Source organism: Antechinus flavipes, chromosome 1 (assembly GCF_016432865.1).
Source record: "Antechinus flavipes isolate AdamAnt ecotype Samford, QLD, Australia chromosome 1, AdamAnt_v2, whole genome shotgun sequence".
Lineage (NCBI taxonomy): Eukaryota > Metazoa > Chordata > Mammalia > Dasyuromorphia > Dasyuridae > Antechinus > Antechinus flavipes.
Window position 1 is genome coordinate 190,882,869 of NC_067398.1, and position 24,859 is coordinate 190,907,727.

A 24,859-nucleotide genomic window follows, 5' to 3' on the forward strand; every position below is an offset into this window, starting at 1 on the left:
ATATTACCATCAGCCAAGTTCTTATTCATGAAATGAAAGGTAGGATATGAGCTTCATATGAGTCAATAAGCTTCTCTTCAATGGTTACAGACTACATCTCTGACCTTTGCTATATGTGGGCTATTAGTCACAAGAGGGACCAAGAAAAGAGTGTCTGTGTTTCTATATTGATTCATCTCTAGTGCTGGAAAAAGCAGCAATCAGAGCATATACTTTCCAGACGCTTTCTATGCAACATCACTTTCTAAAAGGAAAGATAACATACATCTCAGAAATAGAAATGCTCTGAAATAAACTCAAAAGGGCTCTTCAGATTTCTTGATTAACTGCTTTTCAAGGAGCAAAAGTTGGAGCATCAGAAATCTGTGAACAAATATACAGGAATCAAAATAAGCTACTTCCAAGAGAAGCCCATATCAGTTAGAGTATAAATTAGAAGTACTTGCCTACAGTCTATAGTCATCAAAGAGCTTAGCAGACCAGTAAATGACAATAATAAACAGCTAACCATGCATGAAACAAGAAATCAGAATTTTCTTCTTGTATGCAAGCTTAAGTTAAAGAGATGCCAGTCAATGATTTAAAAAAAAAAAAAAATAACACAGACTGAAGGCAAATTGGGGATTGCTGTTTAAAGAGCCCAGTTAAGATTCAGGGAAAATTGCCCAGTGCCTCGGCTGAGCAGTGGGAAGCTCTATCATCTGATGGATTTTGGAAATGAGTTTCCTGTAATAAACAGACCAATTAACCTAAAGTTGATTCTGGCCTGTATAAGTGGCAATTGAAGTGTATCTGTTCATTGAGGCAGTGCCTTCTCTGGTGTACTTAGCATTGAGGATTTTCACACAAATATCAAGCCTGTTTGAATTCAGCTGCTTCCTTTGGCAGAGAAACTCAAAATGCCTTATTTGTGCCTATTCTCAACGTGGGTTCACTCACTACTGATCTAGGATGAGAGGACTGAGTGGATTTATTAGAAGTGGAGTTAAAGATGAGGCACCTCACCCTGCAAAGAGGTGGTGGCTCTTTTCACAGAACCTTGAGAGTAAACATTTTGCAAAAGATATAATTATTTAGCAAGCAAGAAATGAAATCATGTGCATTAGCCCCTGATTAAGCAGAGTATAATGTGTTGTTCAGAAAGTCAGCTGCAAAGATTCAGCCTGAATGTGACTGCTACTGCTCCTGAAAGGTTTTGATTTGGCTAATCACAGAGGTCTTTCTCAAGTTCTAACTAAGAATTCCAAGCAGAAAAAAAATTCATTCCTGTTGAAGTTTTGAAGTTGACAATGTGGAATAATATGAAATACGAATTTGATTGGGATACAATTAAGGACTTTCCCCAAGTCACTAAATTAGTTTACACTAACTAAAGGAAGATAACACTAAAGGAAAACAAAGGAACATGGGAATCACCACAATTATAAGTCATTCAGTTCAATATTCTGTTGCTAACAAGTAACACAAATGACCTAGTATAAAGGAGATGTGATTTTTATGTCACTCAATTTTAAGAGTTATGTAAGTTTTAACTTCTTCAAATAGCCATTTATAGCTGTGAGATTCATAAATATGATCAAAGTCTTTCTAAACTCATTTTTATTCCTAACCTAACCTACCTAATATTGGAATAATGACTCTCATAGCTTTGCCATCTATTCTAAGTGGTACTTCTTTTAAAAGTCCTTAACTTCCATTTATTCAAATTAAAAAAATAAAAAATTACTAATACCTTTCATTTTTACATGCCTTCATTCTTCAATATACCTCTCCCAGAGAAGAATCCTTTGTTACAGAAAACAAAAAAAAAGAAGAAAAAAATCTTTAGCAAAATGAACCACATCCACGATCTTCCATTTCCACAAAGGAAAAAAGCATTTATTTTCATTTTTATTCAGGGGGAGATGAAGACAGGCTTAGTCATTTTAGTTACCAAGAATTCAACTTCTATTTTTCCACATTTTGTTCTGTATATACATATAATAATATGCATATGTGTAAATTTTTCCTAAATATTTTTACAACAATTTAAACCAGTTAACATGAGTCTTCCTATAGTTCTATAATTTTTGTTTTAGCTTATATAATTTGCAAAGAATGCTAAGTATAAATTCTGGTAGAGAAGTATATAGATTTGAACCAATAAACATATTTAATATTTCACTTATGTTCTTCTAAATTATTAGCCCACCACTCTCAATTCATTGAGAAATTAGGGAGAAGAGGGAATTGTGGAACAGATAACTAAAATCTCCAATTAAAGGGAAATTGAGAAAGTGTTATGCCACAATTCTCAGTCTCCATAATTATCCTGACCTAATCTCCCTGCTTCTCAGTTTCTCTACTTCTTAGTCCTGCAAAACCTCCCCTCTCTATTTATCAGAATATTTGATAAGGATAAAAGATCTTATGTTTTATAATATCAGAATGTCTCTTCCCATCCCAAGCTATCAGAATATCAGATACTTTCTTATCAAGATGCCTCTCCCCATCTCCAGGGTGCTTCTTCCCATTATGTCATCTCATCTCCTGTGGCTCACCTGTGGCAGCTAGGTGACACAGTGTCAGAGTCCCATTCCAGCTCTTGGCACCCTGATACCACCCCCACCTCAGTCTATCTGGAGTCTGAGCCATGGGTGTGTATATATGTCACTGAGAACTCTCATTGTTGATTGGATTCTTGGAGAGGATAGTTTCATTCAGCCTGGGGACCAAACCATGGATCCATTTGGCCCCAGTATATCTCTCCTATTTAATAAATTATTAAATACTCTCTAATCTCTATCTTGTTCAGTTTCTCTAGCATTACAAAAGAATACAAAAATGGCATCAAAAAATGAGATCGTGTGAACTTAATAAATGTTGTAGGATTAGAGGTAGAAGGAACTGAGAAAGGACTAAGAAGAGTCAGAATTATAGATTTGGGGAGCTAAATAGATGGCTGAATGAGAAGGAACTTAAAAATTTAATTTCTTGACATAGTTTTTAGCAGAGCAAATTGAGTAACGGTAAACTAGAGGAAATAGAATGTGCATTCCAGCCAGAAATATGGTGTCATTAAAAAAAAATCCTTTTTTTTGGTGGAAAAAATCAATATTGTGATAAATTGATCAGATTGATAATGAGATTGTGAAATGTCTGATCACATAGGAAATAGCATTACCCATAACTAAGTATAGAAGCTAGCTATCTCAGGTATCTACAACAGGGCAATGATATAATTTTAAGATTTATATAACTCACAGGACTTTTTTTGACACTCCCTGCCTCATATGTGCATGGATATGATATTCATTCTATCTTTACCAAAAAGGTAGCAAAAGCTAAAGACTTCTTTGAGACAAATTTTTGCTCAAATCTATATCACTATGGGAAAGTTCAGTATTTGAAATTAACATTGAATGCAAAGTAGAATGCTTTTTTAACTGAGACCATAAAATACTTCTACTATTTGGCCAAAATCAAAGTGAAACAAAAATTTCTCCTAGTGATAAGTCCTGAAGACAGCATGAAAAGAACCTGGAAGGGTAAAGTGTCAGTTCTATCACTTTTTAACTTTTGTTTGAATTATTTTTCTGCTGCACAGTTTTTCTCTGCTTTTTTCCAGCTAGAGATAGAAGAGAGACAACAATCTAGAGCTGTAAATCCTAGAGGAGTTGATACCCTTAAAGGGTAAAGCTATCAGAAGTTGTATATGATGGTGGTAGTCTGATGGGACTTCAAAAATATTATAGCACTTTGGGATTCTTGCCCTCTCTAGCTTTCAATATGTGTCTTTTTCACATTGAGAAAAGATGCAAAGAAAGAGACTGGGCCAGAGGGCCTCTGGGGCTGGCCTGTTGCCCAGGCCAGCCTACTGTGGTCATAAGCAGCAGGATTCACCTGATAGGAGGCCAGGAATTGGGTTGCAGCTTTTTCAGTAACAAAGTCACCTGCAAAGTGCTGGGGTTGATAATTGCATCAATTGATGAAAAGAGATAATATGAACTGGATTGTGATGATCTGCATTCCATTGTCTCACACTTTTGATTTGTGAGATTGTGAATTCTCATATTCTAAAAATCCTTTGGCAATATCTGTCCCTGTTAAATTGAATAACAGGACCAAAAGCTTGTGGGGTTCACTCAAATAACTATGAAATTTAATGCTAGTTTATGTTAATTTCTGGTTGATCTAGCTTTCAAATAAGTTTTTTTTTTTTTTTTGAGCTTCCAAGGTAAAGAATCAGAAAAATCAATTAATGATGAGTACTGTAGGTAGGGTAATGATATTGGGGTTAGAGAGACTTGTTTTCCTGAGTTCAAATCTGATCTCAGTTATGTGAACCTAGGCAAGACACTCAATCTTGCTTGCCTCAGTTTCCTCTTCTATAAAATGAACTAGTGAAGGAAATGAAAAACCACATCAATATCTTTGCCAAGAAAACACCAGGTGGGCTCAAAAAGAATCAGACATGACTACAAAGTGACTTAATAACTTTTCTTCTCAGTCAAGATTCTAAGGAAAGCTAGATCTCAGAGACATTGGATCAACCCCCAGCATTACCTGTGAAAGGTTTGGAATTTTTTTTTTTTTTTTAGAAAATCATTTATGGGGGCCAACTAGGTGACACAGTGGATAGAGCACCAGACCTGAAGTCAGGAGGACCTGAGTTCAAATGTGATCTCAGACACAATACTTCCTAGCTATGTGACTTAACTCCAATTGCTTCACCAAAAAAAAAAAAAAAAAAAAAAAAAAAAAAAAAAATTATTTGTGTCTAACAATCATAGCTTCTGGGCTCCTGTTCTAGTCTACAGGTCACTCTCCTTTTCCAGTCCCTTGCTTGGGTTTAACCAAATCCTCCACCTCACAATTTTGGAAAATATTTGACCAGAACAGTAAATAAAGTATTTAAATAGTAATATAAAAAACATTAACATTAACCTTATGCATCCTAGGTTGGGACCTACATTTAAAATTCGTGTTCAGCTTAAGAAACAAGAGACTAATAGTTCCCATTTTAGTTTCTTTTAGCTCCTGGCATGGGGTTCTCCCAGGAACTAAATAAAAGCTAGTTAATTCAGAAACAGGTGTGGTATAGCTCAATTGCATTAATTAGGACAAGAACAGCAAGGTGCCTCAGTATTTTTTTTTTTTTTTATCAGACACTAAGTTTGCAGGTGCCAGTGGGGAGGCAGCCCCAGTCAGTTTCATCTTGCCTAGTTTCAAGCTCAAGCTCCATCAAATGGTGTAGAGACCTAACTACTCCTTTAATTCTGAAATAAAGTAAATAATTTTCTCAGAGAAGAGGGCTGCTTGGTCACTAAAGCTGCCTTGACCAAGGCAAGTGGTGGGAGGCATTAGGCAGAGTGACTCAGCACCAACTAACCAGAAGCATTTGTTTTATATCTAAGTAGCAAGAAACTCCCTGCTCTTACCCTCAACTTCTCTACCACCCTCAAAAAATAAGAGGTAGGGAAGAAAAAAAAAAGAGATATTTTCAGTTTAAAAGGCACGGAAATTTGTAGTTTTAGCATGAAATTAAGCTGAAGTTGAATATTTTTAATTGACAAGGAAGCTTTTTTTCTATAAGAAAATGTTAGGAATTTATCTTAAATGAAAATATGGAAAGGACTTCTATATTTTTAAGTTTGCCCACAGCATTCATTTTTTTAAAATATTTTTTAAACAAAGCAGGAAAAGGTGGCCTCCTACAGGAAACCTGGCTACATGGATTTGAATGAAAAGAATGGGACTTGTGCCAATTTCACTGCTGACTCATTATGTTAAATATGACAAATCACTTGACCTCATTTTAAGTCGTCTGTAATTTGGGATGATAATTATAAAACTTTTCAGAGGATTGTGGTTAGTCATAGCTAAAATTATCTGTATTTATAAAAGCCTTTTGCACATATAAATGATCAATACCAATCTCTCAAGGGACTGGTTTTTGGCAAGATTTTTCTCTAGTGCAAAATAATTATGAAGTCAGTCTTTAAGAAAGATATTGAATTTGGGGGGTTTATGGATTTAAAAGCTTTAAACATTGCCTTCCCATTGATTTATTACCTTTATAGAGAAATAACTATATATGTGGTCATCTCGAAGCTTCATGTATTCTGACTTGGCCCCTATCACCTTGATGAAACTCCTTTATCAATTTTATTAATGATCATCATATTAACAAAAAAGTAATTTAGTTTTACTCCCATTAAATATTCCTTTTTTTCTTGAAATCATTTCCTTTTTTTATCTATATGCCACTAATTTTTTTTCTTTCTCTGTGACAGGTATTTTTCCTTTTCTTTTCACTTGATCCTGAGCCTACTCCCCAAGGCATAATTAGTGACTCCCAGCTTTTTTCTTTATACCATCTATGCACTATCATCCATTCTTATGTTTTTCTAAACAGATTGTTCAAAATTGAATTATCCACTCCAAATTCACAAAATTAAGCTTTTCTTCCCAATTTCCCTTTTTTAAACATAACTCTTTCCAGTTCATAGAATCAGAAATGTTAATATTTTAAGGGATTTGGGGTTGTTTCTTTTTCCCCTTATCATTTGATCAGTGTCATAATGTTATTAAAGGATCTTATTACTTCATATATATATACCATCAAATATTTTGCTGTTTTTTTTTTTCCTGAATCTCTTTCAAATGAATTCTACATATACCTTCTTGATTGTAATTCAAGGATTCATGTTTTGTTCTTGATGAAGATGATGTGTCAAACAAGATTTTGCTACAGTTATTCAGAGAGTATGAGACAACTAAGACCTGAGACTTGTTATAGCCCTTCCTGCCTTGCTATCTTATGATACAGTATCCCATTTCAATGATACCTTTATTCCCCTACATCCAAAAGCAATAACGTATGCCTTCAGACTGCTCTTCATAGCACAAGTATCATTTAATTTGATATCAAATGAACTATTCTGACACAATTTGAAAGATATCTCAACTGTCTCCACTGAGACAGACTATAGTCTTTCTAAAATCTGATAGAAGTCTTCATTGAACTGCTGTGATTAAACTGTTGATGAGTTTGATTTGGTATTTAGATGGCATGTAATGATCCTATATTTCAAATCTTTCAGGCTTGGTAAAAGTCAATAAAGTATGTGGTTCACTGACATAGCCTTATAGAACACAGGTTCATTTCTATGACTCATTAGGTATTGAAGTATGACTTCTGTTTTGATTATTCATCTTTCATTATGATTTTTATTATGTCACTCTCAAAAAGAAAAAAAAAAATCTTTAATGACAGGATCATATGCCAGAATTTGAGAAGAGTGGATTTCAGGTAGTTCATAAAATGGGTTCAGGTAAAATGTGGTATCTAAATTATGTATGTCAAAGTTAGTCCAGGAGTAAGGGAACTATATCAAGAATGAAATTCTGAAAATTGTAATGGGCTGAGGCTTGAGTTGATGCACTGAGGTCCCAAGCACATGAGGCTAAATAGTAATTGGACCATACTCTATTAATAGATAAGCTTGGAGAGAGAATGGCCCCCACCCACTCTTTGTGCAAGTCCTGATGTGTTGTATAGGAAATGACGATTTTGGTGGGTGGAGGCAGGGGAGTGGAAAAGGAAGGGGAGGAGAGACTTTTGGGACGGCCATTGCCACAGTTGCCTCCACAGTTGCCTCCATGGTTGCCTCGGCTCGCGTCGCTCTCTCTTAGCTGGCTTCCTGTCGCAACTGCCTATATTTGCTATCGCAATCTTTCTTGCCTATATTTGCTATAGCAATCTTTATTCACCTCTTCGCTTCAATAAATATTGAAGATTTTCCCCTTAACCTGAATTCCTGACTCCGGCTGACTTTAAATACACGGTGATTACATTTGGCGCCCAACGTGGGGCTGTTTTTCATTCCCTGTGGCAAAACTGTCCATTCATATCTTTTATAAGGCTCAGCTAAGTTAACGCTGGGCACTGAAAAGGCAAATCTTTTCATATCCTCCTTATCCAGAGGGATAGAATAGAAACAATCCTTAATATCGATGACCCAAAGAGGCCACTCTCTAGGCAATTGAGTAGGAGATGGAAGTCCAGGCTGAAGAGTTCCCATAGTTTCCATCTGTTCATTTACTTTTCTTAAATCAGTGAGCATCCTCCATTTTCCCGATTTCTTTTTTACAACGAACACTGGGGAATTCCAAGGACTTAGAGAAGGTTGTAAATGTCCTTGTTCAAGCTGTTCCTGTACTATATCTAATAAGGCCTGAATTTTATCGCTACCCAAGGGCCACTGTTCTATCCACACTGGTGTATCAGTTTTCCATTGGATAGGAACAGGTGAAAGTGTTGGCAGGCCTTCAACAGCATCCCTGCTTAAAAAACCGAAGTACTCATTTTTAACCCTAATTGTTGTAAAACATCTCTTCCCCACAGATTGATGGGGAGTTTTTCAACTATAAAAGGAGTAAAAACTCCTGTTTTGCCTTCAAAAGTCCATCTCATAGGGGCAGCACTAACTTCAGCTGCTATTGATCCTCCTACTCCAGACATATAGGTGTCTGCTTTAATCTTTGGCCAGTGACTGGGCCAATTGGCACCTCTAATAACTGTACGATCTGCACCTGTGTCTACTAATCCTTCCAATGGTAGGCCATTTATATAGATCGTGAGCATAGGTCGGTCAGCTGTTACAGCTGCTGTCCAGTAAATTCCTGGATTTTGTGGTCTGGAGTCAGAACCTGGGTGACTATCACGAGGCTGCTTATTAGGATTCTGTATGAGTAAACCTGATGCTACTACGTCTCCTGGGTGATAAGTCACACATTGTCTACCTGTATTAGTGACTGGGATATTATCTACACATTCCCCAGTTTCCCACATCAGTGTGTGGATGGACACTGTTTTGTACATACAAAAAGGAGGTGAGATGGTCAAGCTTACTGTGCCTGGAGGTAAGGGATCCATAGGCTGGAGAGGAACAGATTTCACCTCTCCAGGGGGTATCTCAGTTGTCCCAGCTGCATACAGCTCTATTCTCCCCAATTGTAATTCCCTTCTGCCATCAGGTTGCTTCCTGGCTGGTTGACTGTGTAATCCCCTTCTCCCATCATATGGCTTTCTGGCTGATTGGTCATGTCTGGATACTGGACTTCTAGGCCCTCCCTGGGTGCACCATTGGCTGCCATCATGCCCCAAGTGTTTTTTGCCTTGGGCCCTGGGGCTGGGCCCCTCACCCCGTTTCCCTGAATCTGTCTGCATTCTGAGGCCCAATGGAAGCCTCTGTTGCATTTTGGACATGGAGTTTGGGGTCTTGTTCTCCCACCCTGTTTTCCCATTCTATCTCTATACCAACATCGAGCTTTCAGATGCCCTACTTTTCCACACTGAAAGCATCTACGAGTCTCTCTGGAAGTCCCTTGCCAAGAGGGATTCTGTCTTCCCATGTTTGGATTTTGGGAAGTCTGCACCATAGCCTGGGTATAAAAGGCACCTGTGTCCACTGTGGCACAGTGTCTTATGATCTCCTCTAAAGGAGCATCCCTGCGCTAGTATAATTCTTCTGCAAACCTCATTAGCATTTTCCTTAGCAAGTTGCCTTATCAAAACGTCTGTTATTGGATTTTCTCCATTTGTTCTTGTGATAGCTGTCTGCAAGCGTCCCACAAAGTCAGCGAAGGGTTCATTTGGCCCTTGTGTTATTTTTGTGAAGGCCCCCCTCTTGTCGTCTTTATTGTGGAGGGAAGCCCACGCTTTGATAGCATTAACAGCAATTTGCTCATATGCTGCTACAGAATAATTAATTTGTGCTGCGACATTTGCATAAGGACCTGTACCTGTAAGCAGGTCATAGGTGATTGCAGCATGAACTCCACTTTGACTATTTTGTTGGGCTTGTATCCTACAGAGCTCACTATATTCAGAAAGCCACAAGTAGTTCTGTCCAGGTTCTAGGCATATCTTTGCTATAGATTTCCAGTCATCAGGGGTCAAGATTTCAAAAGACAAATTTTGTAATAGCATCTTAACATAAGCTGATGTAGCCCCACAAAGAGTGCAAGCTTTTTTCAGGTCTTTGAGGATATCTATATCAAAAGGAGAGTATCTTCTACTTTCTTGACCTGAAGAATCAAACTGTTGAATAACTGGAAAAATGTGGTGTTGGATTTCCAATACATTTCTCCCTTCTTCTTTGGCCTTAATTAGTGCCTTTTGCAATCTACTCAAAGGAGCAGCTGGACGCTGTGGGGGAGGGGCTGGATGCTGGGGGGGAGCGCAAAAGACCATAGAAACACTAAGATACTACAAATTATACATAGCTGAAGAGAAAATTCAAAGACATGCTCCTTTTCAATATTTAGGATATGAAGTATACCCTAAGGTGCTTACAGTACAAAAACTGTCCTTAAGAACAGAGAAGCTAAACACCTTAAATGATTTTCAGAAATTGATAGGAGATATCCAATGGATGCGACCAGTGTTAGGCTTGACTACCTATCAGTTACAACCATTATATGATATTTTAAGGGGAGACAGTGCTTTAAATTCACCACGCCAGCTTACAAAAGAAGCTCAAGAGGCTTTGAGAGAAGTTGAACTGGCTTTATCCAATGTGGTTGAGAGAGTCACTCAAAAACCCTTGGAAATAACAGTTTTTGCCACACAAGAGGCACCCACAGCAGTCCTTCATCAAGGAGACAGTGTGATAGAGTGGGTGAACCTCCCGGCACAACCAGAACAAAGTCTTACTCCCTACCCAGTGCTTGTGGCTAGAATTTTGTTAAAGGCCATTAAGCGAGCAGTACAATTATCTGGGGCAAGACCTGATAAGATATACACCTTTTACACCAATACACAAATTAATGTGTGTTGTGAGACCATCCCAGAGTGGCAAATTTTATTAGCCATGGCTCCTAATTTTATACATGGGTCTCCATTAAAGATAACCAGACTTTTACATAATTGGCGATGGATTCTTGAAGAAAAAGTTTCTAAAGTTCCTCTTAAAGGACCAACTATCTTTACAGATGCATCCAAACACAATATTTGTGCTGTATACTCTCATGATTTAACCATAAAGAGAGTAGTCAGAACTCCTTTTCAGTCCACTCAGCAGAACGAATTGTATGCAATCATGTTAGCTCTCACTTATTACCCAGGAGACATAAATATAATATCTGATTCAGCTTATTCAGTAGGTGTGGTACAAAGAATTGCCACAGCCCAAATAAAATTTGCAGCTTCTAATATATATCAGCTCTTTAAGGAACTTCAGGAGCAAGTGAGAAAACATCCAGGTAAGATTTATATCTTGCATGTCCACTCACATAGTGGACTCCCAGGCCCTATTTTTGATGGGAATTCAAAGGCAGATAGCCTTTTAACTATGTTAGCCAGTACACCTTTATTTCAGGAGGCCCAGGAATCCCATTCTAAGTACCATCAGGCTGCTCGAGCTTTGCGTTTACAATTTGGGATTACAAAAGAGGAAGCTAGGAGCATAGTAAAAAGCTGTACGGCTTGCCTTCCTTTCCATGCTCCTACACTGCCTCCAGGGAAGAACCCTCGTGGTTTGAGACCCAATGAAATCTGGCAAATGGATGTGACCCATTATAAATCTTTTGGTCGTCTGTCTTTTATCCATGTTGTGGTAGACACCTTTTCAGGATTCACTTTTGCCATACCAGCAGCAAAAGAGACAGCCCGAGTGGTCACTGAATTCCTCATGCAAGCATTTGCCATTATGGGTGTGCCACAAGCAATAAAAACAGACAATGGTCCTGCATACACCTCCAAACATTTTGCACACTTTTGTGCACAGTATAAGATTTTACACACCACTGGCATACCCTTTAATCCTCAAGGACAGGCAATAGTAGAGAGGAGAAACAGAGATATTAAGACGCTGCTCCAAAAACAAAAGAAAGGGGGAGCCACAGGTAACCCTAGAGAGCTTCTAAATCTAGCACTTTATACTATTAACTTCTTGATTTTTGACAAAGATGCACTGGCTCCGGCAGACAGGTTTTATAACCCACCGGAAGGGCAATGTCCAGTGCGAGCAGCTCCACTATCTTTAGATAATCGCCAGGTGATGTGGAGAGACCCAGAAAGTGGTGAATGGAAGGGACCAGATAGGCTAACTGCTTGGGGGAGAGGGTTTGCTTGTATCTCTACAGGTGGAGAAGGAATCAGATGGTGCCAACGAGCCGTATTCGCCTTGTCCATCGCAGAGAGACGGAGCAGACCCTTGAAACGAAGGAGAAGACCCAAGAAACATTGGGTGGTTCTGTTGCTGATTGTGCTCACCATTGAAAGAGTGTGGCAGTTATGGCGTTTGACTCATGGACATAGAAAATCATTGGACTTCAAAACCCTCAGAAATCAGTGGATTCTCTGAGACATAAGATTGTTGTAGGACTTTAAATCCCTCAGGAATCATTGGATTTTCTGAGAAATGATAAGACTGTTACAGGACTTCAAAATCTGCTGGAATCATTGGATTCCCTAAGACATAAAAAGACTTTTGCTGGACTTCAAAAACTTGGGGGGGATCATTGGATTCCCTGATATGTGAAGCAATGGACAATAGACTGGTTTTGGACTATCTCTTGGCTGCTGAAGAGGTGTATGTGTGACTGCTGTTTACATACTCTCCTTCTAGGACTTCTGGCAATCTTTTACATCATACTGTTGATTTATATTGTTTGTTATACCGTTACTTGGGTGCATAATTCATGTTTGTTATAACACATCAAGCCTGCACTGACTGTGGGGAGAGTCATCACTAATAGTCTCTGCGTTGTTGCTATGTGCTATGTGTTCCCATGCTGATGGGTTTGTGCATAATAAGACCCTTGAGCCCAGAAACCTGCTAGCAACCCCCACTTCCCTTTGGTGCTTTTCATCTCCCTTCCTGAGATGTCAGGGAGGGCGTGATTATCTCCTTTTTAGTGCTTTCACCTCCCTTCCTGAGAAGTCAGGGGGGTCGTGATCACTTCCTTTTCGGTGCTTTCACCTCCTTTCCTGAGAAATCAGGGAGGGTGTGATCACCTCCCCTTGGGGGCTCTGACCTCCCTGAGGAGTCAGGGATGGCATGATCACCTGTGTTCTAAAACAAAAGAAAGCGGGAGATGTAATGGGCTGAGGCTTGAGTTGATGCACTGAGGTCCCAAGCACATGAGGCTAAATAGTAATTGGACCATACTCTATCAATAGATAAGCTTGGAGAGAGAATGGCCCCCACCCACTCTTTGTGCAAGTCCTGATGTGTTGTATAGGAAATGACGATTTTGGTGGGTGGAGGCAGGGGAGTGGAAAAGGAAGGGGAGGAGAGACTTTTGGGACGGCCATTGCCACAGTTGCCTCCACAGTTGCCTCCATGGTTGCCTCGGCTCGCGTCGCTCTCTCTTAGCTGGCTTCCTGTCGCAACTGCCTATATTTGCTATCGCAATCTTTCTTGCCTATATTTGCTATAGCAATCTTTATTCACCTCTTCGCTTCAATAAATATTGAAGATTTTCCCCTTAACCTGAATTCCTGACTCCGGCTGACTTTAAATACACGGTCATTACAGAAAATGTATACAGAAACTATTGCAATGAAGAAGAGAAGGGGAAGCTGTTGGATCAGACTAATTTCTTTTTAATCAATTTAAATTTTTAAAAATGACAGAAGGCAAGTAATAAAAGAAAAGCACAAAGGGAAGACATGACTCACTAAGAATAGTGCTAATGCTTACAAAAAGCTGAGCCAGTTATAAGAGCAACAACAACACAAATAATCTTTATGATAAGAAAAAGTAGAATCAAAGAAGATTCCAGAGAAATAATTTCCAATTTTAATGGGATTATTTTAGAAGTTTAAAAAAAGGGAGAAGTATCCAACTCTTATTGTGATTCATGTTTCTTTGCCAAGGACAATGATCATTGTAATGGAAAAAGAAAAAATAAATTAGGGAGTTGAAATCTAAATAAGATCGTAATAACAATCTATCCAGCATCCAGGATTAGATTCAGCTTTTATCAGCTTGCAAGTGCCACTTGTTAAATTTTAAGTGTATAGAGGTCAGAAATTGGCAAATGCTGCGAATCACAGCTTGATTTATTGTTTATTGGTTTCTATATTTAAGAAAGCAATAAAAATGTAAATTATGCAGATTACACTAAAATTATGTTATAAACATTTTTCTTTTTCTTGAAAGCTGGTTCTTCGCAGATACTTGGGCCAGAGTTGGGACTGGGGCTGCACTGGCATGGCCTGCAGTGGGACTGCACATTGGACTCCCACCCCCTTGCCACAGACCCTCTCCACTTACCTTCCGAGTTTTTCCTGGTGTTGCTGCCTGAAAGGTCCAGAAGCCTCTACCATTACTGCTGAATCAAAAGTCCCATCTCACTGATACTGGGGTCCTGCCTGGTCTGGGTCTAGGACTAGGGCTGAGTCTGGGGTTGGGGCTTAGGCTGGGGTTGGGGTTGGGGTTGGGTCTGTGCTGATTGCAGCCTGCACTGGGATTACCAACTAGGCTCCTATCTTGGTTCCACAGACCTATTCTGCTGACCTTCCAAGTCCTCTTTAGTGTCTCTGGTCTGAGAACTGTGGAAGCCACCAGGATTGTTGCTGATGTAGGAGTCTGGTTGGGGGGCTGGATCGGAGTCTGGGTCTGAGTCTGGATCCAGGGCTGTGCTGGCATGATCTGCCCTAGACTACATGGCTGGATTCTCACTCTGATGTCACAGACCTTTCCTGCTGACCTTCTAAGTTCTTTTAGGCTGGAAAATGTCCTACTCCAATATTTGGGTCTAAATCAATATTGGCTCTAAAATTTGTTTAGAGTTATTATTTAAAGGAATTTAGAGCAGTTTGGGGAAGTGGTTGTATGACTTCCTGATTTTACTCTGTCATTTTGTCTCTGCCCCCTGAAATCTGGTTCTTAAACATTTTTCAGTACACCATTGAAAATAAACATCTATCATCAATTTGAAAGCACCTACTTACAACGATAGAAAATGAAATATTATGATCTAATCCCCTTAAACTCTTAAACATCTCCAAAACAGAAATTATGCACCAATGATAAAGCAACTCCAGTTATATCCATGGCTTAGGACATCCATAATCCAAAAGAAGGCTAAATTGTTTTAAAATGAGCTGATGATTGCTAATCCTGAACTCACTCAACACCCCTCCCCCATCATCCACACTGCTGGAGGTGAGGTTAGTATACCTAAGGATATAACACAGACTTACATACCTTTCCTTCCCATACCCCATCACACCAACATGCATACACATTTTTCCTAATATCCTGGAAACCTGGCTCCAGACCATGAACATTTTTCTGTTGTGACAGAAAGCCAGATGGTCACAGAGCAAAAGCAAGCTGGAGGTCACTAATCTGTGACTGACCACCTTGCAAAACCATCAGAGGCTGTAATTAGGGTGGATAGCCTTGTAGCACTTGTGCTGCAAAGCTTCAAAGTACTATTACTAGCCCCAAAAATTGAGAAATAGAGAGAATAGGCAGAACACCAGGACAGGGTACTCTTAGACTATGCATGTGTGTGAAAGAACTATGTACCACTCCACTAAGTCTAAGAAAAAGAGAATATCATTTAACTAGAGACAGTTTTGACTACTCAAAAGTCAGAATAGAAAGTTAGTCTGATTAATTATGACTTGTTCAGATAAGAAGCTAAGAAACTTTGAAATCCATAGCCCAATGAAATCAAAATCAGAAAAGAGGAATTAGAAGGTAAGGGATAAGAGAATAAAAGAGAAAAAGAATGAAATTATCAAATATTTCAGGAAGAAACAAAGTCAAAGACTTTGAACATAAACAGATAGCAACAGGAAAATACTAACAACAGAAGGAATTATGACCTCCAGATCATGGAGTTCCATGGAGATTCAAGATACATGAGCTCAGACATCTATGAGTAAATTCTACAAAACATAGGACAATTATTGAATACTTGATGAAATAGAACTTTATGGAATTTGAAGAGAACTTGGAACCACTACACACTGTCCCTAAGTGGTTTGAGACAAATGGGAACTCAGAGCAAAAGTTGTGACTAACAACAAAATGGGAAGAATGGAAAAGCTAGAGTCTGTGATGGCAAGTCTCATCAAAGAAATAAAAGAGAAAGCTAAAGATTGGAAATAAAAATATACAGAAATGAAGAAAAGTTTAGAGGAAGAGAAAATAAAAACATCACCAAAAGAAAATATGCTCAGTTTTGTAAGCAAAACACAATGATCTCAGAGACAGCATACATCATAAATATCACAGAAGAATACAACAGAACAAAAAACCTAAACACTATAATGAAGAAATAATATAACAGAACTGCCCAGAACTTCTGAACAACGAAAAGGAAATAATTCACAAATGGATTTCAGAAAAAAGAATGGGAAACAAAAAAGCTACAAACTTCAAGACACATAGTCATTAGATTTAATGATTCAATTAAAAAACAAGTCTTACAAACAAAAAGAAAGATCTTCAAATACAAATGAAAGGACATTTGAATAATGCAAGACTTTTCAGCATCCACCAGAAGATGTGGAAGGAAATGGACTAATGGGTTCTAAAGATCAATGGACTTTAAGACACATCCTAAAGTTTGAAACATTTTTAGATGAAATACAGAACTGAAAAAATTATTTGCTTCTCCCACACCCCAATGAACAAAATTTCTGGAGACTGGATAAATTCAGCAAGCAAGGACAACAAGAATAAAGAAGGACAAAAAAAAAAAGCATGGGGAAAGAAATGAAGGTGAAAATCTAGCAGAGGCAATATAACATAGAGATGGAATAAGAAACATACACAAAACCTAGTGATACCCTGCCTATTTGTTATGGGATATGTATGGGATGTATTATAACATGGGAGAGTATGTGGAAGTGCCAGAAAAATAAGGGGACAAAGAGGAGTATGGATTGGGTCAGGATCAAATCAAGGGCAATGAATTCATTACTTCTCTGTCAAGGGGTAGGGTACTATGTTTATCAACAATCTTCTAATCAACAATCTTCATTACCTGGATCAAAATTCTTATGATTACAAAGTTGTTTTAACACTGCTGTTACTATTATATAAATTATTTTCCTGGTGCTGCTCATTTCATTCTGGATCAGTTCATATAGATATTACCAGATTTCTTGAAGCTATAACCTGTATGATTTCCTAGGGTATCGTAGTATATATTATAATTTGTTCAACCATTCATCAATGATGAGCACTCTCTTAGTTTCAAGATTTTCTACAAAATTTTGCATATGAGTCTTTTTTCCCCTCTTTATAAGATCTAGCATATAAACCTAGTAATAATCATTGGATCAAAAACTATATATAATTTAGAACCTTTAAAGGTAGAATTTAAAATTGCTTTCTAGAATAACTGGATGAATCCACAGTTCTACCAATAATGAACTACTATATGTTTTTAAATAGTTGCAATTTATTTTTCTATAAATATTTGCTTCTTTTATAAGTATAACTTAGAATTTGAGTTGTTTTAATTTCTCTAATTATTAGTCATTCTTCCTTGTAAAACTGCCTTTTCATAACTCTTTTGCTATTTATCAATGAAAGAATAACTCTTAAAGATTTGGATAAGTACTATCTATTTACATATATGTGTATATTAGAAATGAGACCTTCTGCAAAGATATGCAGTGTGGCTAAGTAGTAAAATATAATAGTAAGTATTAAAAAAAAAAAACAGTGACAGCCTAGAACTAAAGCTAAAATATTCTAAAAAGAAATTCACTATGTATAAATTCAAAGTTCTTCCCTTCTATAAAAACAAACAAAAAAATAGGTTATCAAATACAAGATGAAGTGTTTTAATGGATTGTAAGCTTGGTATGAATCAACAGTCTGACATAGCAACAAAACGAACAAAAAAAAAAGAATATGTTCTTAAAATTTAAGAAAATAATTTTGTTTTGAACATGGGAATTGGTAGCCCCCCCTTAAAATTTGTTCTGACCAAGTTTTATCTGGAGTGTAGTGTTTTATTCAAGGCATAGGATAAAGCTTTGAGAAGTAGAACAAGTATTATGATTATAACAGCAGACTTTCCCAAAGTCCTGCTAAAAGATAAGGCTCACATTTATTCTAAAATTCAAGATATTTACAAAATTACCCTGATATAGTTATCTCACCAACTAAACTTTAATATAAGCCATTTGGTTCTGACAGATTTTCTTTCGGTTTTTCTCCTAAATACGTTATTCATATTTCTACCTAATGCAATGACCTCTTTAGGATGCTATTCCTTCCAACTGAATTCCATCTACTTTGCAGGTTTGACCAGTTGCTACTTGACAATGATCTATGATTCTTAAGTCATTGATGAACACAAATAAACATGGTTCCAATGGTCACAAGATTGTAGATCTCCTCTTCATTTTTTAATCTTCTTTTTAATTAGAATATATTCCTGAAAAGAAAATGAGTGGGATCTGCCATCTCTCTTTTAAGTTCTAGTCAGATGCTTTAGCGCCTTCAAAAATTCAAGATTTTCACATACCAAGGTACCAAACTAGAAGAGGGGAAAAAAAACAAAAAACATTTACAGCTTTTCTTTTCTTACAATGAGGGTTTATCACTTCTTAATATCTTCACTGGAATAAATATCTCCTTTGCAGAAAGAGATTCCTAAGCCTAAGGGGCTTAATTCTTTAGAACATTGAGTGTTCTTCATCTAAGAGAAACTTTAAGGCTTAATTTTTTTTTCACAAGGAGCACATATTTTATTTTATTTTTTTATTATAGGTTTTTATTGACAGAACATATGTATGGGTACTTTTTCAACACTGACCTTTGCAAACACTTTTAATCGAACTTTTCCCTTCCTTCTCTCTATCTCCTCCCCTAGATGCCAGGTAATCTCATACATGGTAAACATGGTAAAGTATATCTTAAATACAATATATGTATACATATTTATACTGTTCTCTTGTTGCACAAGAAAAATCAGATTTAGAAAAGTAAAAATCACCTGGGAAGAAAAACAAAAATGCAAGCAAACATCAACAGAAAGAGTGTAAAGGCTATGTTGTGGTCCATATTCTTTCCCAGTGTTCTTTTTCTGGTGTAGCTGGTTCTGTTCATCACTGATCAGTTGGAACTGAATTGGATCTTCTCATTGCTGAAGATAACCACTTCCATCAGAATTGATCCTCATATAGTATTGTTGTTAAAGTGTATAATCATCTTCTGCTCATTTCACTTAGCATCAGTTCATGTGAGTCTCTCCAAGCCTCTCTGTATTCATCCTGCTGGTCATTTCTTACAGAACAACAATATTCCATAACATTCATATATCATGATTTACTCAGCCATTCTCCAATTGATGGGCATCCATTCAATTTCCAGTTTCTGGACACTACAAAGAAGGCTGCCACAAACATTTTTGCACATACAGGTCCCTTTCCCTTATTTAAAATCTCTTTGGGATATGAGCCCAGTAGTAACATTGCTGGATCAAAGGGTATGCACAGTTTGATAACTTTTTGGGCATAATTTCAAATTGCTCTCCAAAATGATTGAATTCATTCACAACTCCACCAACAATGCATCAGTGTCCCAGTTTTTCCGCATCCCCTCCAACATTCATCATTATTTTTTCCTGTCATCTTAGTCAATCTGACAGGTGTGTAGTGGTATCTCAGAGTTGTCTTAATTTGTATTTCTCTGATCAATAATGATTTGGAACACCTTTTCATATAAATAGAAATAGTTACAATTTCATCATCTGAAAATTGTCTCTTCATATCCTTTGACCATTTATAAATTGGAGAATGGCTTGATTTCTTATAAATTAGAGTCAATTCTCTACATATTTTGAAAATGAGGCCTTTATCAGAACCTTTAACTGTAAAAATGTTTTCACAGTTTATTGCTTCCCTTCTAATCTTGTTTGCATAAGTGTTGTTTGTACAAAAGGTTTTTAATTTGATATAATCAAAATTTTCTATTTTGTGATCAATAATGCTCCCTAGTTCTTCTTTGGTCACAAATTCCTTTCTCTTCCACAAGTCTGAGAGTAAACTATCCTGTGTTCTTCTAATTTATTTATAACCTCATTATTTATGCCTAAATCATGAACCCATTTTCATCTTATGTTGGTGTACAGTAAGTGTGGGTTCATGTCTATTTTCTGCCATAGTAATTTCTAATTTTCCCAGAAGTTTTTCTCAAATAGTGAATATTTATCCTAAAACTTGGAGTCTTTGGGTTTGTCAAACACTAGATTGCTATAGTTATTGCCTATTTTGCCCTGTGAACCTAATCTATTCTACTGATCAACTAGTCTATTTCTTAGCCATCAAATGGTTTTGGTGACTGCTGCTTTATATTATAGTTTTAGATCAGGCACAGGTAGGCCATCTTCATTTGACTTTTTTTTTCATTACTTCCATTGAAATTCTTGACCTTTTGTTCTTCCAGATAAATTTTGTTGTTATTGTTTCTAGGTCATTAAAATAGTTTCTTGGGAGTCTGATTGGTATAGCACTAAATAAATAGATTAGTTTAGGTAGCATTGTCATCTTTATTATATTTGCTTGGCCTATTCAAGAGCACTTAATATTCTTCCAGCTGTTTAGATCTGACTTTATTTCTGTGGAAAGTGTTTTGTAGTTTTGCTCATATAGTTCTTGATTTTCCTTTGGCAGATAGATTATCAAATATTTTTTACAATTGACAGTTATTTTAAATGGAATTTCTCTTTGTATCTTTTGCTGTTGGATTTTGCCAGTGATGTATAAAAATACTGAGGATTTATGTGGATTTATTTTGTATCCTGCAACTTTGCTAAAGTTGTGGATTATTTCTAAAAGCTTTTTAGTAGAATCTCTGGGGTTCTCTAAATATAGCATCATATAATCTGCAAAAGTGATACTTTGGCTTCCTCATTGCCTACTCTAATTCCTTTAATCTTTTTTTCATTTCTTATTGCTGAAGCTAGAGTTTCTAATACAATATTGAATAGTAATGGTGATAGTGGGCAACCTTGTTTCCTTCCTGATTTTATTGGGAATGGTTCTAGTTTATCATCATTAAATATGATGCTACTATTTTAAGGAAAAGTCCATTTATTCCTATATTCTCAAGTGGTTTTTAATAGGAATAGGTGTTGAATTTTATCAAATGCTTTTTCTGCATCTATTGAGATGATCATATGGTTTTTGTTACTTTGGTTATTAATATAGTTAATTATGTTAATATTTTTCCTAATATTAAACCAGCCCTGCATTCCTAGTATAAATCCCATCTGGTCATCGTGTATTATTCTGGAGATGATTTTCTGTAATCTTTTTGCTAGTATTTTATTTAAGAATTTTGCATCAATGTTTATTAGGTAGATTGGTCTATAATTTTCTTTCTCTGTTCTCAACCTACCTGGTTTAGGTATAAGTACCATGTCTATGTCATAAAAGGAATTTGGTAGGACTCCTTCAATCTCTATTTTTTCAAATAGTTTATATAGCATTATAGTTAATTGTTCTTTAAATGTTTGGTAGAATTCACATGTAAATCCATCTGGTCCTGGGGATTTTTTTCTTAGGGAGTTAATTAATAGCTTGTTCTATTTCTTTTTCTAAGATGGGACTGTTTAATCAATTTACTTCTTCCTCAATTAATCTGGGCAAGCTATATTTTTGAAGGTATTCATCTATTTCATTTAAATTATCAAATTTATTGGCAAAAAATTGGGCAAAGTAACTCCTAATCATTGCTCTAATTTCCTCTTCATTAGTGGCAAGTTCTCCCTTTTCATTTTTAAAATGAACAATTTGATATTCTTCTTTGCTTTATCTAATCAAATTTACCAAGGGTTTATTTATTTGGTGTTTTTTTTTTTTTCATAGAACCAAACTCTTAGTTTTATTTATTAATTCAATATATTTTTTTTTCCTTTCAATTTTATCAATCTCTTCTTTTATTTTTAGGATTTCAAGTTTAGTGTTTGACTAGGGGTTTTTAATTTGCTCTTTTTCTAGCTTTTTTAATTGCAAGCCTAGTTCATTGATCTTTTCTTTCTCTATTTTATGCAAGTAGGCCTCTAGAGATATAAAATTCCCTTTTATTGCCATTTTGACTGCATCCCACACATTTTGGTATGACGTCTTATTATTGTCATTTCATTGGGTGAAATTATTAACTGTGTCTATGATTTGCTGTTTCACCCAATCATTCTTTAGGATGAGATTATTTAGTTTCCAATTACTTTTTGGTCTATTTTCTCCTGGCTTTTTATTGAATGTAATTTTTATTGCATCATGATCTGAAAAGGATGCATTTACTATTTCTGCCTTTCTGCATTTGAATTTGAGGTCTTTATGTCCTAATATATGGTCAATTTTTGTTTAGGTTTCATGAACTGCCAAAAATAAAATGTACTCCTTTCTGTGTCCATTAAGTTTTCTCCAAAGAGCTATCATATCTAACTTTTCTAGAGTTCTATTTATCTTTTTAACTTCTTTCTTACTTTTGTGGTTTGATTTATCTAATTCAAGTGCAAGGTTGAGATCTCCCACTATTATAGTTTTGCTGTCTATTTCTCCTTGCAGCTCTCTTAACTTCTCCTTTAGGAATTTAGATACTACACCGCTTGGTGAATATATGTTTAATATTGATATTCCTTCATTATATATGCTACCTTTAGCAAGATAGAGTGCCCTTCCTTATCTCTTTTAATTAGATCAACTTTTACTTTTGCTTGATCTGAGATCAGGATGACTACCTCTGCTTTTTTGACTTCACCTGAAGCATAGAGATTCTGCTCCAGCCTTTTACCTTTACTCTGTATATATCGCCCTGCTTCAAGTGTGTTTCTTGTAAACAATATATTGTAGGATTCTGATTTTTAATCCAGTCTGCTATCTGTCTCTGCTTTATGGAAGAGTTTACCCCATTCACATTTATGGTGAAAATTACTGATTCTGTATTTCCTGCCATCTTGTTAACCCCACATTATGCTTTTCTCTTTTCTTCCCCCTTTACCTCCCTTCTTAGTACTAACCATGTGAGTACCACTTGCCTTACGCAGCCCTCCCTCTTTCTTCCCTGGAAGAAAATGCTCAGTTTGGCTGAGTAAGTTATTCTTGGCTGTATACCAAGTTCCTTAGCCTTTCAGAATATCAGATTCCAGGCCCTTCGATCCTTTTATGTGGATGCTGCTAGATCCTCAGTAATCCTTTTTGTGCCTCCTCTGTATTTGAATTTTTTTTTTCCCTAGTTGCTTGTAGTATTTTTTCCTTGGTCTCACAGTTCTGGAATTTAGCTACAATATTTCATGGAGTTTTGATTTTGGGATCTCTTTCAGTAGTTGATAGATGAATTATTTCAATGTCTATATTACCTTCTTTTTCTATAACATCTGGGCAGATCTCTTTGATGATTTCCAGAAAAAGAGTGTCTAGACTCTTTTTCATCATGATTTTCAGGAAGTCCAATAATCCTTAGATTATCTCTTCTAGATCTATTTTCCAGTAGATAATTAACATTTCCCAACTTTTTTTCTATTTTTTCAAGTCTTTTCTTTCTTTCTTCATTTAAAAATCAGGATTCAGTTCTATAGTACTTCTATTGACCACAATATTGCATTTCTATTTCTACATTATATTTTAGAAAATATTCTATTTCTAACAATGTGCATGGTAAACATACCTACAGATTCTTTCAGTATCCAATGAAATAGTTCTTCTGGACTTGGTGCCTTGAATTAATCAAAGTGAAGTCATTATCTCTTTACTAATCTTGGGAATTAACTTTTTATGGTAATTTTTGTTATATCTTTTCCAATTGGAAAATTATTCTTTTCATTATAGTAAACAAAAGCAAAATAGGAATTATAGGTCAATGAACATGACATTAATTTCTGGGAATATTCTAGAATGTACTGTTGAAGTGAAAGTTCATGAGTAATCATAGGAATGATAATTTCATTTTTAAAGGTTACTAAACTGTTTATCATTATAATGTTAAAGCTATTATTTAATAAATAATTTGATAAAGTATCTCATACAGGGGGGAAAGATTAGATAATACAATTGGATGAATTTCTAATTGGTTGTATGGCTAGACTGAAAGTATAATTGTGAAAATGTTTTAATGTCAATTTTGTGGGAAATCTACAGTGGAATACCCCAGGAATCTGTGTTTGAACTGTTATTTCTCATTTTTATCAATAGAGATATTACTAAAGAGATAAATGGTACACTCATGAAATTTTGAGGTATCATAAAGCTGAGATAGATAACTAGTAAAATGGTTGACAATTTTTATTGACTAGAAACTGAGTTGTATCTAATAAAATGATATTGATTAGGAGTATAGGTAAAACATTATATTTTGATAACAATCCTGTTTACAAGTACAAACTATTAGATGTCTTTTCCAACAAATTTTTATCTTAAAATGATCAAAGTTTTATTGGACTACAAGGTCAATGTGACTCAGTAATATTGTAGAAGCCAAAAAAATTAATGTAATTTGGCACTATCTCAAGAGAAGCAGTGTTTCGAAGAATAGAAGTGACACTTTTTCTATATTCTATCCTGTCACACCTCATCTGACATATTGTATTGAATTCTGCACAATAGAACTTAAGAAGGACATTGCTAGCTAGAAAGAATAAAGAATAGGTAGAGGGCATTGATATTTTGTCATATGAGGATTGCTTGAAGGACCTGAAGATGTGTAGATTAAAAAAAGAGGAGATTCAAGAGTGACATTGGAGCTCTGAACAAACACGTGATAAGCCTTAAGAACAGAACCAAGCTTCATAAACCAAAGTAATAAAAAAGAAAATTCAGGATAAATGACAGAGCTATCTAAAAGTCCAATGTACTGCCACAAGGTCTTCAAGCAGACACTAGATA

At 36.1% G+C, this 24,859-nt stretch overlaps 1 long non-coding RNA gene across 1 annotated transcript in view; it reads right to left on the reverse strand.

Annotated features, from left to right (window-relative positions):
• The window catches only part of LOC127560034 (uncharacterized), a 34,467-nt gene extending 32,626 nt beyond the window's left edge, over window positions 1-1,841 (reverse strand). Inside the window, exon 1 of the long non-coding RNA XR_007953255.1 lies at window positions 1,733-1,841. This is a non-coding gene — a long non-coding RNA (uncharacterized LOC127560034). The remainder of the gene's footprint in view (window positions 1-1,732) is intronic.
• Window positions 1,842-24,859: the final 23,018 nt, after the last annotated feature.